This window comes from Anser brachyrhynchus (assembly GCF_964034855.1).
Source record: "Anser brachyrhynchus genome assembly, chromosome: 3".
Classification (NCBI taxonomy): domain Eukaryota; kingdom Metazoa; phylum Chordata; class Aves; order Anseriformes; family Anatidae; genus Anser; species Anser brachyrhynchus.
Window position 1 is genome coordinate 78,037,462 of NC_137696.1, and position 15,553 is coordinate 78,053,014.

At 41.0% G+C, this 15,553-nt stretch overlaps 1 protein-coding gene across 10 annotated transcripts in view; it reads left to right on the plus strand.

Annotated features, from left to right (window-relative positions):
* Nucleotides 1-15,553, plus strand: part of BEND3 (BEN domain containing 3) — a 156,608-nt gene that overhangs the window by 36,459 nt on the left and 104,596 nt on the right. The window lies entirely within an intron of this gene.

The window sequence follows — 15,553 nt, forward strand, 5'->3', positions numbered from 1 at the left end:
CCAAAACCCCACGACACCTAGGAAAGTTTGTGTTTCTTTTTTGCTAGTTGGTGGAGACATAGCTGTTATTTTGTTGATCACATCCATTGGGATTTGACGGCGTCCATCTTGCCATTTTATTCCTAAAAACTGGATCTCTCGTGCAGGTCCTTTAACTTTATTCTGTTTTATGGCAAAACCGGCCTTCAGAAGGATTTGGACTATTTTCTTCCCTTTCTCGAAAACTTCTTCTGCAGTGTCACCCCACACAATGATGTCATCGATGTACTGCAGGTGTTCAGGAGCTTCCCCCTGCTCCAGCGCAGACTGGATCAGTCCATGGCAAATGGTAGGGCTGTGTTTCCACCCCTGGGGCAGCCGATTCCAAGTATATTGGACTCCCCTCCAAGTGAAAGCAAACTGTGGCCTGCACTGTGCTGCTAGAGGGATGGAGAAAAATGCATTAGCGATATCAATTGTGGCATACCACTTGGCTGCCTTTGATTCCAGTTCATACTGGAGTTCTAGCATGTCCGGCACTGCAGCACTCAGTGGTGGCGTGACTTCGTTCAGGCCACGATAGTCCACTGTTAGTCTCCACTCACCATTAGACTTTCGCACTGGCCATATGGGACTATTAAAAGGTGAATGAGTCTTGCTGATCACTCCTTGGCTCTCCAGTTGACGAATTAGCTTATGGATGGGACTCAGGGAGTCTCGGTTGGTGCGATATTGCCGCCGGTGCACAGTTGTGGTAGCGATCGGCACTTGCTGTTCTTCAACCCTCAGCAACCCCACAACAGAAGGGTCCTCTGAGAGACCAGGCAAGGTAGACAACTGTTTAATGTCCTCTGTCTCCAAAGCAGCTATGCCAAAAGCCCAGCGGAACCCTTTTGGGTCCTTGAAATATCCTCTTCTAAGATAGTCTATGCCAAGGATGCACGGAGCATCTGGGCCAGTCACAATACGGTGCTTTTGCCACTCATTACCGGTTAGACTCACTTCAGCCTCCAATACAGTTAACTGCTGGGATCCCCCCGTCACACCATAAATACAGATGGGCTCTGGCCCTTTATAGCTTGATGGCATTAGAGTACATTGTGCACCGGTGTCTACCAAAGCCTTATACTTCTGTGCGTCTGACGTGCCAGGCCATCGAATCCACACAGTCCAATAAACTCGATTGTCCCTTTCCTCCCCCTGGCTGGAGGCAGGGCCCCTCTAGTCCTGGTCAGAATCTTCATTTCTGTGTTTAAAGGACTGCCTGCTGGAAGTTGGAGCAGCAAACCTTTCAGAGAACTCCTTTTTCCCAATTGTTTTCCTTTGCAATTCACGTACCCGTGCCTCTAGGGTCGCAGTAGATTTTCCATCCCATTTTCTCATGTCCTCTCCATGGTCACGTAGGTAAAACCACAGGGTGGCGCGGTGTGTGTGCCCACCATATTGTCTTCCTTGCATAGATGAACGTTTACCCCTAATAGCTGAGACACTGGTTTGTACAGGTGGGGAGGAAAATAAACTCTCTTTAAGTTGGTGGATCTCTTCAGAAAGTTTCTCCAAGGTATTCTCTTTTAGCTGGTGAACACTAGTTCGTTCAGGTGAAGGGGAAGATAATCTTTCTTCAAGTTGGTGGATCTTTTCAGAAAGTTTCTCCAAAGCATTCTCTTTTAGCTGGTGGACACTGGTTCGTTCAGGTGAAGGGGAAGATAATCTTTCTTCAAGTTGGTGGATCTTTTCAGAAAGTTTCTCCAAAGCATTCTCTTTTAGCTGGTGGACACTGGTTCGTTCAGGTGAAGGGGAAGATAATCTTTCTTCAAGTTGGTGGATCTTTTCAGAAAGTTTCTCTAAAGCATTCTCTTTTAGCTGGTGGACACTGGTTCGTTCAGGTGGAGGGGAAGATAAATTCTCTTTAAGTTGGTGGACCTCTTCAGAGAGTTTCTCCACAGCTGAGACACAGGCCTTTAGGGAAGAGGAGAGATTTCCTTCGTACTGCCGGAGTATTTTAGTCACTTCATTCACTGTGGGATTCTCCTCCGTTTTCCAGGTTAGTATTGCCAATGAGTTGGCATATGATGGTGGGGCACTCCGTACAAACTTCCGCCACATGGGTGGTGTACACTGGACTGCATCTGGATCTGCGGATGTTTGTGCGTCATCTAGGTCCTTATAAATTACTTCCCGTACGGCCAATTCCCTCAGGTACTGAATTCCCTTCTCCATGGTGGTCCATTTGCTTGGTAAACATACAAGTTCTTCCTTGAAGAGATACCTTTCCTTCACAGCTGACAGGAGACGCCTCCAGAGGCTGCGAGATTGTGCTCCATCTCCAATTGCTTTGTCAATGCATGCGTCCCTAGCAAGGGATCCCAGCCGCCTGGCTTCCTTGCCCTCCAATTCCACATAATTGGCTCCCGTGTCCCAGCACCGGAGCAGCCAGGTGACAAGCTGCTCGCCTATACAGCGACCAAAATCTTTTCGCACATCTCGTAGCTCACGCTGGTATAGAGTCCGGGTAATTACTGTTGATTTTCCGACATCCTCATCCTCATCTTCAGTCTCCTGCACCTTTGATGGAAAGGTATCTCTTGTTTCTGCAATGTTTCTGCAATTCTGCAATACACTCAAGTGGACAAGAAGCCTGGGAGTAGTCAACTTTTTTCAGTGAGTTATATCTTTACATGGATCTCTTTCACCATTGTAGTAGTAAGAGCTTGCTTTTAATATAACTAAAGAATATTGGAAATTTAGAATAACTTTCGGAAGCATTTGGTATCTTTCCTTACTAAGGTGGTGTTGGTTTGGATAATGTCACATGGCATGTGTGAAAGGTGCATCTTGTGGCTCTTCCTTCCAGGCCAATTAGAATTTTTTTTTATAAGATAAGAATTCAGATATTTTATCACAGTTGAATTGTAGTATCAAGCAGAAACATTCTTTCAGATCTTTAAAGAACTGAGTATTCTTCAAAATAAGCTGGTCTTCCTATAGCGATTTGAGTCCACATTTTTTATGCGAGACAAATTCTATCATCATTTGCTTGAAGATAAGCTACTGCTGAAAGTGCCAATTCTATTCTGCGTTGCTGTCAATGGGAACTTTGTGTTGTTTAGAGCTATCTAGCAAAATATGTCAGGTTATAAGACAATTCCAGGTATGATTAGATAACCTACATGTTTTTTATAAATTGTGTAAAAATGTCAGTTATCTTCCTGCAAATCACAGCCAGAAATTTGTCTCTTCATTCTCACTCCTTCTTTTGTCTCAGCAAAGGTTTAAGGTCAGTGCTCTATTCCATTGTCAGAGTCTAGCCTTTCTTTTTTGTTTGCTTCTGTATCTCTTAGAGGCAGGATCAAATCAGTGACTTTAAATTTCCTTCTCTGTGACTTGTAATTGTAGGGTAATTTTGCTTCTGGCAGCTTCACCTTTAGTTCTGTAGAGCTAAAGTTTTCTCTAGGTGATGGACCTTGGAAAGTCTTGATTTTTCAGGTTGCCTGAAGAAGATTCTTCTATTTCACCTTTCCTCTTAGGATATTTGTCTTGAAAGTTTTTCCAAGGCTGCCTGACTCTGTAGTGAATAAGTTTTCCTTGTACTGTAGGCACCTGAAGTGGTAAATAGGCTTCTTTAAAGCAAAGTGACAAGTCTGGCATGTCATTCATTTTTTCATTTTTCTTTTCATTCTTGATTCTACTCCAAGAATAATTATTTAGTAAGGTGCCCTCCTTTTTGGCAGTTGTGGAGTGGCTCTTTTTCCACTCTGTTAGCAGTGCTGCTTTCTACATGTTTGCCATGCAGTCGAGGTCACTCCAGCGGAGAGAAATGAGGTTCCTGCTTCACATTCCTGTCTTGTTTCTTCTTGCCAGCTTTTTTCTCATGGACTCCAGTAATTCCTCCAGACTCTGGCACCAGGCAGTCCAGGAAAATTTGAGGTGGTCAGTACCACTGATGCCTTTCCTGAATAACTACATAACTTCAGTGCAGAATCTCCGTCTCTTCTTTATTTGCGTTGGTATACTGCTTTGAAATTGTGGTCCATCTTTTTGTGTCACATCTTACGTAAATAAAACAGCCAGCGTGAAGGCTTAGGTTTTCTTGTCTCTTCCATGAGAAGCCTAAAATCCTTTTGAATGACACAAAACATGTTTTTGCCCTTCTCTCCCTTTGCTGCTTCAACAATATGACGTTGTTTTTGTACATTCAGCAAACTGAAGTTCAGGCCCTTCATAAAATGATTGCTGTGGTTTGCTACCCCCTTTTAAAAGGGCTTTGTGAAATTGAAATCTCATTAATTTGGAAGGCTCTGTAGCTGTAGTTGCATTTTCTTATCCTACTTCTTTTTTCCCTCTGCAAGAAGAGACCACACTTAGAATCACAGAGTGGTTTGGGCTGGAAGGGACCTTACAGACCATCCAGCTCCAACCCCCTGCCATGGGCAGGGACACCTCCCACCAGGCCAGGTTGCCCAAAGCCCCATCCAGCCTGGCTTTGAACGCCTCCAGGGATGGGGCATCCACAGCTTCTCTGGGCAGCCTGTGCCAGTGCCTCACCACCCTTTGAGTAAAGAAAATCTCCCTAATATCTAATCTAAATCTACCCTCTTTTAGTTTAAAGCCATTGCCCCTTGTCCTTTCCCTACACTCCCCAACAGAGAGTCCCTCCCCAGGTTTCCTGTAGGCCTCTACAATTAACAAATGAACATTCTTATATGTAAATGGCATGTCCTCTCTTTCAATTTGCGCTCATTGCTTCTTGTCCTTTCACTTCTTACTGCTACAAGCTTGTCTTTTTTTTATTCCCTCCCATCAGTTAGGCACATAGATTTTCCCCCTAAGACTTCTCTTCTTGAAGCTAAGCAACCCCAGCTCTCTGTGCCAAACGTATTCACACCTTTAGTAGTTTTATACTTTTCAAAAATGTGTTATTGGTTGTTCTGTGAATTTGAGGGGTTGGAGTTATGTGGAGATTTTTGTTGAATCTCAAGCTTATTAGTGATAACTGCTGGTAGCAGATTAGACAAGTAGATCTGGAAGTCTTAATTCAGAGTAAAGAAAAGACAACCCTTCAGGTACTGCATTTGTCCTTGAGATGCTACTGCTTAGTGAAAAACAAAACAAAAAACATTAGACCTTACAAATTCTGTTTACTTTTCTTAACTGTTTTATGGGAATTTCTCATGCAAACCCTGATTAAAATTTCTGATTAATTTCAGTGGGAGTCGGATCAAATTTATTTTTTTAGTAGTATGTTGATAAAGTAATTTGTAATCTGGTTATAATACAGGTAATATCCATTCTTATCCATTTCAGATCAAAATAAGTTGGGCTCCTGAAATGGTCAGTAAACCTAATGGGGTTCTGCATCCGCCTTTCTTCCTTTTTTCCATTTATTTATTTATTTATTTATTTATTTTGAGCTATGGCATGAAACATACTACCCAGCTGAAACACGGGAGGAACGCAATGGCAAGAATCTGTTAACATTCAGTGCTGGTAGCTACTGCTTCAGACTTTTCCAGGGAGGTATCAAATCAAATGCAGTACCAAATCCAATTCTCTTGATAGTTCCAGCCATCTATAAAACAAGAATGCTTGTATGTTGCGTACCAGAGCTACAACTGAAAGATTAAAATGTAAAGATTTTTTTTTATTTCACAAATACAAAATCATCTGCAAGAGTAACCTCGTATTGTGACATAACGAAGGTAAGTTTACAGTTTGCTGTGTTTTCTCTGAACAATTCCAAGTGTAATAAAAACAAGAACATAATTCTAAAGCACACTTTAATGCCGGTGGGTGTTAATACAGTCACACTGTTATTTCCTGTTCAAATTCATTATTTTAATCCCTGTCAGATTCATATTTGTGGTAGTAATGTACCCTGCATGGCAAGTGCTGAGAAAACATTTATAAAAAGCATTGCCAAAGAAGTCTGACTGTATAGACTACAGTGACTTTACTGTTGCGGATCTTCCTGTGTTTATGGAAAAAAAAAGCACTACTTAGGCATGTCTGACTTGTAGATTTTGTTGCTCAAATACCCAAGCTACTTAATAACTCTAATACATTAGATAGAGTAGTACAGCAGTTCTATTGATATGCTGGCAAAGAAGCAAACATGACCGGTCTTTACCATCTGTTTATAATGCTATATAAAGAAGACCTTACTGGTTGCCACGGAAACCAGCATTTCCAAAACCACAAGTGTTTGCTTAAATTCTCAAGCCTTCTAAAGTCTTGTCTTTTTCTGAAGGAGAAAGAATAGAAAATCTCTAAAGTTTTCCAATGTTTTTTTTCTAACATTTGCTTCACTGTAAAATGCTTTCAGCATTTTTGCACCGTATCTTGTTTCATTACTTCATAAATTTAAAGCATGCTTTTGTAACTTAATGAGCTTATTTGATGCTTCGCTATGATCCAGGAAAAGGAGGCAGATATTTGTGTTTATCTTTTATAAAGGAGGTTTTCCTATTCAGGCAAACTAGCCTGATTGTGATATTGACATACTGGAGTGAAACCTAGGGAATTTGGGTTGAGGTCAAATTGAAAAAAAAATTCTTAACTGTGTTTAAAAACAACAGCAACAACAAAAACAGATTAATCAGTTATCACAGTCATCCACCTGGGTCTCACTGACAAGTGACCCTCTGGAATCAGGAACCTAGAGAAAAACAAAATTAAGATAATACCAGTAGGAGTTACGGTCTAGGTTTGTCTGTTTTCTCCCCTGTTGGCTTAAAATTGATTTTTTTTTTTTTTTTTAGTTAAAATAAACCATTGAGAAGCCCTTGGTGTGTGTTATTTGGAAATAATACACATTTTTTATAGTATCTGTGTTTATGGAAAAGTGTTTATATTTGTAAAAAGAGTATTTATTCTAATTTGTAACTGTGTGTACATATTGCTGCCTTGCATTCTGTCATAATTCTCCACAGCATTTTAAGTCATTTTTGCTGTTGTTGTTGACGTACACCCACCCACCCAGTTCATGAAAGGCTTCTGCTGTGTATGACCATTTAACTTCAGTGGGTTGTGACAAATGTAAAGTCTTTAGAATTTGTACTGCAGTTGGGTTATTGGTGCTGGTTGGTTTTCAACCACTTAAAACAACTCTTTTTTTTCTTTCTATTTAAAAGGAAGATCTGTATTTACAGGATTCTTGTTGTGTTTGGATTAAGCTACTTGGATTAAGTGGAAAAAAAACGCATTGAAGCAGAGAACTTGAGCCTCATGTAAAGAGCTGTCTGTTTTTAGGGAATACCTACTTGCAACCATCTGAATAATGCTGAAGATCAGTTAAGCTGTTATTTAGAAATATTGTTGAGCACAAAAGGTTAAAAGAGCTTTTTGGATCATTCTGTAATGACAATGCATATCCTAACATTTTTGCCTTTTTATATTTCAATACGTTTGTAAAACATGCTGTAAGCGTTTTCATCGTGAGGTAATGACCAGGAGTCGACCTATTTCATTGTTGCATTTCCCTAGTAGAGTTTATTTAATGCAAAATACATTTTTATGACAGGTTTTACAATTACAATATTGCTGAAATGACACTGTACCTCTAGAGGTGTCTGAATTCATTAGCCTTGTGAAGCTAATCATATCTCTGTCACTCACAGAACTCTTCCAAAGTATTTATAATTCCTTTCACTTAGCAGAATATTCTTGCATCTGCGAGCCTGTTTTCAAAAAGGTAGCCTTGTGCTTGTGTAGACCTGTTGATATTGGTTGACGGCGGGGTGCTAGACCTCCCACAAAGTTTAAATAAAGTAAATATTGATGGAGAAATCAGACACACAAAAATTAGGCTTCTGTCTAAGTATTTGTGGTTAGAAAAATAAGGGCGCCAGACCTGCAAGCTACTGCTGGTCAGAGTAATTGCACTCAGATACTGACTGCATTTTTAGGTATTAGCTTGCCTGTTATCCGCATCACATTCCAAGATCAAGTCAAACACCAACTAGGAAAAGCAGCAGAGATTGGCAGTAGGTTTAAAAACATGTATTCTTCTGTGGTGTCTTCAGTGTCATCCTTAAGGTGATGACACATCCTTCTGCCCTGCCTCTAACACTCATAGTGTCCGATGGTGTGAGGGCACTATTATCAAACAAATAAATAAAACTCTTCTCTGAGTAATCAATGTGTTTGAGATAATGTATGATTATAGCTATTAATTTTATAGCGATTATTTTTTTGTGTCTATCATAGAATCATCTAACGTCATCTAGTCCAACCTCTAACCTAGTACTAAAGTCCACCACTAAACCATGCCACTAGGTTCTACATCTACACATTTCACAAAGACCTCCAGGGATGGTGACTCAGCCACTTCAACAGTTACACAACTCTTTCAGCAAAGAAATTTCTCCTGATGTCCAACCTAAACCTCCCCTGGTGCAACTTGAGGCCATTTCCCCTCATCTTATCCCTTGTGCTTAGGAGAAGTGCCTGATCCCCACCTCACTACACCCTCCTTTAAGGTGGTTGTAAAGTACAATAAGGTCTCCCCTGAGCCTTCTTTTCTCCAAGCTAAACAACCCCAGCTCCCTCAGCTCTTCCTTGTAAGACTTGTTCTATAGCAGGCTGTTTACAGACCTTAGATGACCATGCAACCTAAAGGCAACTCCGTCAAAACTTCAGTTAATTTGTTGCGTATTTTCACTCATGTAAAAAAAAAAAAAAAGAATAAAAAGGTGGTTGTCCTCTTCTTACCCAGTGAACCTCTTTCCTCCTGGTTCTCAGCTGCTCATAAATTTCGCAGAAAATTGGGAGTCCAGAGCTGCTTTTTTTGCCTTTTTAAAAAATTAATTAGCAACTCCTCCCATTGATCTTAGGGGATAATCTATTGTAAAAGAAGTACCTCAAAATTTTTTTAAAAAGTATGCAAGTATATGTGATTTGTATAACCTCTGCCATTGGGAAGCCTAGTTAATGTAGTTGCAGGGGATGATAGACTGATCCTGATGTCTAAGTGAGATTCTTCAGGCTCCAGGGAAAAAATTTCTTTTAAGAATTCAAAGGCTATCTCAGTTTCTAGGAGCCATAAATGGTGAAGTACAGTACACTGCCAAGTGGCCAGGGCCAAGTATCAGTATTTGCTTTGCGCTTGCCCCCCAAACCTGTAGTTTTTTAAACGTGATCTTTATGATGGTAGTTGATTTTTGTGAGGTCTTGCCCAGTCTGAATCGCCACAAATTTATTTAATCTTCTGATTCTCTTAGATTTTTAGAAGGATCCATCTTTTGTGATCATTACTATGTTTAAAAGTTTTTTTTTGAAGTTTTTAAAAAGAGCTACGGTATTTGGGATATGTGCCGAAACTATACGCAGCAGCTCCAGGAGGAGATGGGTCTCCTGATCTTGAAGGGTACTCTGATTTTTTCCAGAAGACTTTTACAACTAACATCTCAAGATTTTCTCTTGAGATAAATTAGTTCTGGAAAGATGCAATCCACCCCAAGTTCCATGCTCTTCTCCCTTTCTGTGCACAGAGTCCCTGTGAAGATCACATTTACTAAGCTAGGCAGCGATGAAACTTTGAATGGGATTTTTCCTCTTCAGTTAAGAAACGTTTCCCCTTGTCAGCAGAATCCCTGTGAAAAATGAGCAGCTGTTTCCTACTCTCAAGGAGCTTCTCAGGTCAGAAGGGACCTTGGGAGCTTTTCTCCAGGCTGTGCAGGCCCAGGACCGCGCTGTTCCTCACAGGGCGAGGGCCCCAGCCTGACTGGGTTGTCCTGTGCTGAATTCATTCCAGTTTGTCACTGTTTCTCTTATACTGGCTGCAGAATTACAGACATGGTCTAATGAGGGTTGAACAAAGGTGAATAATCGCCTCCCTTCACCTGCTGGCTACGTTTCTGTTGGTGCAGCCCTGGGCACGCTGTTGGCTCATGGGTGCCTGTGGTCTACTGGGACCTTCTCAGCAGAGCTGCCTTGGGTTCAGTCAGTAATGCAGGGGGCTAGAGTCCGTCCCAGGTGCAGGACTGCATTCATCCTTGTTAAATTTCAGGTTACTTAGGTCTATAAGGTTCTTAACATCTTCTAGATTTTGAATTCATGTTCACGTATACTTCTGCAACCTTCTCTCTTCTCTATTTGCTTTGTGAAGAACGTAATTAATATTTTTAAAACACAGTGTTTCTGGATTTTGGAGTAGATCCTAACATCTGGGACACTTAAATACCTAAATTTCCTAAAAATCACAGCTTAAATGTATGTTAAGTGTTCTTTAGTCACTCTCCCTGGCTGATAGTACTTGAAGAGATGTTCAGTTGTCCAAGCCCAGGAGCAAGCTTCTGAAGCTTGCTTGTCCTCATCTGCAGCCTCCAGTGGGTCAGCTGTGCTCAAAACAAGTGGCATGAGAAGGCTGATCCCCTTCTAGCCTTAGATGTTGCAATAAACATGTATTTTTAATGTCTGAAGATATGTTGTGCAGAGGGGTATTTAATACATACCTGAAACTTCAATAGCTGCTGAAAATAAGTCACTATAGACTGCTGTTAACATACACAAAATATATAATGTTCTGAATAATGTATGCGTGTTTGTGTGTGGTCATATGGTCATATAGTGAATCATATGATTCAGATAAGTGCACCTATAATACAGCGGTTTAACATCTGTTTAAACAATGAGTACGTCAAGAGAGTTTTCTCTTATTTACTTCTGACAAGTCATTAATAAAGCAAATTGGATAAAAGCCCTGAGGCCAGTGGACCTCGTGCATTTCTAATAAAGCAGCCAACAGTCTCACCAAACAGCTCTGTGGCTTACCTCTAGCACTAGATACAGAATCATCAGTTATAATTAATTTTGAAAAAATGTTTTTTTTTTCAAATGTGCTTACACCCATAACCACGAGTATATCCTGATAACCTTTCTATGTTGAACAAAGTAGGTGTTGCAGATTTAAACTGTGTTTATATTGTCACATCTGGGATTGTCAGGTAGGATTGAGATGTTTCTTTTTCAGAGCAGTATTTATTTCAGCCTAAAACTAAACTGTGTTTTCAAAAGTGTTATCCTAGGCTTATAAATCATCAGCATAGTTTATTTTGGTTGTGTTACAGACTTTTTTCCCAGTTGCTTTTTATTAGGACTGCATGAACAGGTGATTCATTCTTCAACAGAAGAATTTTCCTTTTGTTCAACATTGGAAGTGGGGGAGGCAGAGGGATGGCTGCTCAGCACCAGGTATATTTCCCTGTTTTTCACTAAACAGAGCTTGCGTGTGACCCAGACCAAAATGATTGATTCTGTCACTGGGACACTACCAAGAAAATGCTTGGAGAGGTAGGGCAAGGTGAGAGCACAGCACTTTGCTCACTTCAGCCCCTAGCCAAGCTGGCCAGTGGTTGGAGTACCTGGGCAATGGGGGAGGGACATCCTGGTGGCCTGCTGGGACAGCTGACAGCGGTGCTGCAAACCGAGCATCCCATACCTGTGTTGGTAATAAGCAGAAATGTGGGAAACAGCAACAACGTGACAAAGCATTTAGCGACCTTCCTTTTGACTCCCCCAACGTACCTTATCGTGTCTGTTTTGATTGGATTTTTTTTTCTGTAGTCGTAGTGGTTACATTGGAACTAGCACTACTACACATAGATATGCTTTCTTCTGCTATACCCACCTTCACAGCCAGTTGACTTCCCAGTTGCCTGTGTTGTTGTTTTTTTTTCCTTCCCATATTTCACCAATGTCCATCTCTTCTTTACGGCGACCGTTCTATTTGCCATGTTTCTCCTCTGTTGTTTGAATCCAGAGTTTAATGAAAAAATAAGAACATTAGCTGTTTTTTTTCTCATAACCTCCTGTAGTGCAAATAATTTTAAATCTTCACAGTATTTAACTGATTGCTCAAAAATAGGAATGGTGCATTCAGTAAATGCTCTATTTATTTACTTATTGATAGAAGTGTGAATTACTACTGGAGTTAAACCTGACAATTATTTGAGGCTCATATTTTAACTGCAAAGTCTACTGAAATGGCTGCACATGTGGAAAAATACACAGAGCATTAAGTGAAATGCTCATGTTTGCTTGATTTATTCTCTGCAGCAGACCGACCCTGGTAGTAGGAGGTGTAATTTGCAGCACATTAGCTATTAGCCAGTGTCATTGCTTGAGTGGGTGGTGTGAGTCTCTTGTGTCTGCACAGTGTCACACTGCGCATGTTTCGGAGCTAGGCTCTTCTCCCCTGTGCTGTGAGATTAATTTTTTGTGAGCAGTGTTCTGTATTTAAAACTGTGAATCTGTCAGTTTTCAGATGGGTTATTCTGTCACATGGGTAACATCTAGAGTAAATGCTTCCCCCTTCCCTCCCCCTGAAATTCTTAATGTTTAGCAAAACCAGATAGTCGCAGCGTTTGACTTACCTGCCTTTTTTTGGCATGTGGTCCCCTGAGGATGAAGTATGTTATTTGCGAGGTACCCAGCCTGTAAGAAAATTACCCTAATGTTTCTTTGAGGGTACCCTGTGCATGTACGTGCAGTGTTCAGCAGAGGTTTTCCAAGCGAGCCTCAGCTTGATGCATCTTTTTTTTTGTGTGCACAATTTCACTTGGGTTGCTTTTAGTTCACTTTTTTCCCTAGAGGCACCTGTCTCCTGCCACATACCCATCAAGACTAATTGCACCATCTGGAAGACTTTTGTGTAGCTGTTACTTGTGCAGAACATCTCTTGGGAGCTTAATTCTGAATGTGAATGTGACCCCTGAAGCCATGTCAAGTAGCTGCAGTAGTTTCCAACCTCTAAAGGATGATCACCGTAGGCTTTATTTGTTTCAAGTCTAATGCGGTTTGCTTTAGTATGGATATGTTACATGTCAGTAACACAACTTCAGTCACCTTTTGGAGGGTATGAGACTTTGAATATGGGTTTGGTAATTCGCCGAAAATCCTGTCTAGAACTGCATCCAAACCATATAGGTTTGGATATAGGCTGTATGACTAGGTGTAGAAATGACGTTGCACCTTATTGTTATACTATTTATTTTTTAGGTTCTGTTCTGCCCCACCACATCTGCATCACGTTAGTGATGTTCTGCTGAGAACGCAAGGTGTTCTGGCGAATGTGGCTGCAGCCCCCCGAGCAGCTCTGAAACAACTGCTTTCCTTATTGCTATGAATCTCGTCAAATGTTTTCAGCACAGGTCATTCGCTGTTCTTCCTTACCGAGGCTTGGTTCAGGTGAAAGCACTGCAGTGCTTTGTTTCTACTGGTGGCTATTTGGGCAGTGGCTTATTTAAAGGTCAGTGTTTTAAAATCTTGTGGTGGACAGCTTTCTTCCCTACTTTCTGTAATAACACGTCTGTTGGGAAACTGTAGAGCACTGAGCATGAAGAAATGAAGCATTCTGGCTTTATAAAAGTATCAGCATAATTTGTTTTATATATGTATATGTATTTATTTTAGAAGTGCCACTCACTTCTCATGCAATCCTGCACTTAGTAAGAAAGGCACTCCAGTTTCACCAGAGTATGTATGTAGATTTTTTTTTCCTAAAAGCATTTTTCTTTGAAAAATGATGGAATTGTAAAAAAATGTTGAGGAAATACGAGGACTCTGTTTGTATTCAGCTGCATCATCTGCGTAACTTGTTTGCTTGTGAGTAATGTGGTCAGCTGGAGTTCAAGCCAGAGAAGTACTTACACCACCACAAACTATCATGAATTCTCACTACAGGATATATATGCATATACATTATTCATTATGTATATTTTCTATTTTTTTTCTTTTCTTGAGTAGTTTAATGTTTGTTGTGGCTCCAACTTTGGAAATGTGTAGAATTTTAAACGCTTAACTGTGTTGGCCATGTTCTGTTAACTATATACTGGAATATGGTAAGAAAAGCAATTCGTTCATGTGCTTGGCAAGAGTTAAGGTATGTAAGGTGTAAATTCCCAGGATGCTAAAGGCAAGCAGCTTTCCCCACGTTAAAATCCCTCGCTGCATGTACCCGGTGAGCAGAGCTGTACATTGCAGCACCGTGCCGCTTGTTCTCGGGAGCTGTTCTGAGCCGCGTGAGCTTTCCCGGCTTTGAATGGTTGGGAAGCTCTGCGTGAGCGGTATACAAAACGAAATCATTGTCTGCTCTGGGAAGTTGTACAGCACCTGCCTTTCACCAGCTGTTATGTTGCTGTATTCAGTTTTTTTTAAAGGATCTTTGGGGATGGAAAGACCGGAGCCGATGACTTTGCGACGTGGCTTCTCCTCGGGAGGTGTTGTGGAGTCTCTTGTGCTAAACACAGCCTGCGCTGAATTTTGTCTGGCAATAAACTATTGATTACCCATGTTCTCCCGGTTTTCCGAAACATTATGATTAGTTTATTTTATGATAGCAAGCAAGGCAATGGGTTAATTGCTATTTTCATTTCACTGCTCTGTTAAGAGGCTAATATGTAATTTATTGCAGATTAAGACTGGTGGCTAGTGCATGTTTCTGGCAAAGTTTCAGCTTTGTCCATAAATGTTTGGTGTCCAGTTGGTTCTTAAGACTTAGTTGAACCGAGCTCTTTAGCCACCTCAAGACATAAACACCTGCCTTCTCGGTTGGAAATGTGGCCGAAGTCGATGCCTTCTCTCACACCATCCTGGTGTGTGTTGTGGTGAGCATGGCGGCACGGAGCTGGCCAGGCTTCCCAAGCACACTGTAGGACATGGGCAGGTTAGAAGGGCACAGAAGGAAAAGCCGTGTCCTGGCTTGGCTAGCTAGACCCTGCCAGGGCTATAAAAGTTGTGGGTTGTGGTAGGAAGGCATATTGTCCTCCTCTTTCATCGATCGTTAGCGGCCTTTGTAGGATGTGGCTGCATGGAGAATGTGTTCGTGAGCCCGGCGCTTCTCCGAAGGGAGCAGCGCTGGTCTGGAGTCAGCGCAGTGCTAAGCTGTGCAGCACTGCCCAGCACGGGTGGACCCTCTTGTTCTCCTCCGAGAGCTTCTGCAGGCACCTGGTTTGGTTTGGTCCATTCCCCAGCGCTGTGGGAGAAGTTGTGAAGGCTCAGCAAGAGAACTCCAGATGTTATTTGTAGTAGTATTTAAGTAGTATTTAAATTATGACTTTTAAAAATGTTTTTATGTCTGCGTAAATGAAATAGTGTACTGAAGATATTCTTGCATTGTGAAGTGATGTAAACGTAATGGAAAAAAAAAATCCAAATGAAACTTTAGGTTGCATGCACTGTTTCTGCATGTTATTCAAATGTACTTCCAAGGTAGACCACCGAAACTTTCAGTTAGTTGACTTAAAGACAGGTTTGTTTTGATTTCCTTTAGTGATTAGGGTTAAAATTATATACTGGAACAAAATGGGTTGAAGTGCTTAGTGATCTGTGATGTAGTTCTTATTTGCTTAGCAAATATTTAAATATTGGAGATAAGAGCTCTTATTAGAAATTAGTTTGCAGATTTAATAGCATCTGGAATATATTATCCTTTCTTGTAGCTATTTATCCTTATTGATGATCATAGGAAGTAGAAAACCACTTTGACAAGGACAGGAAGAATACAATCTGAGACACTGCTGTCAAAAGGAAAGCAAAGCTTACTTTAAAATAAACTAACTTCTGAGATGGTGCATCT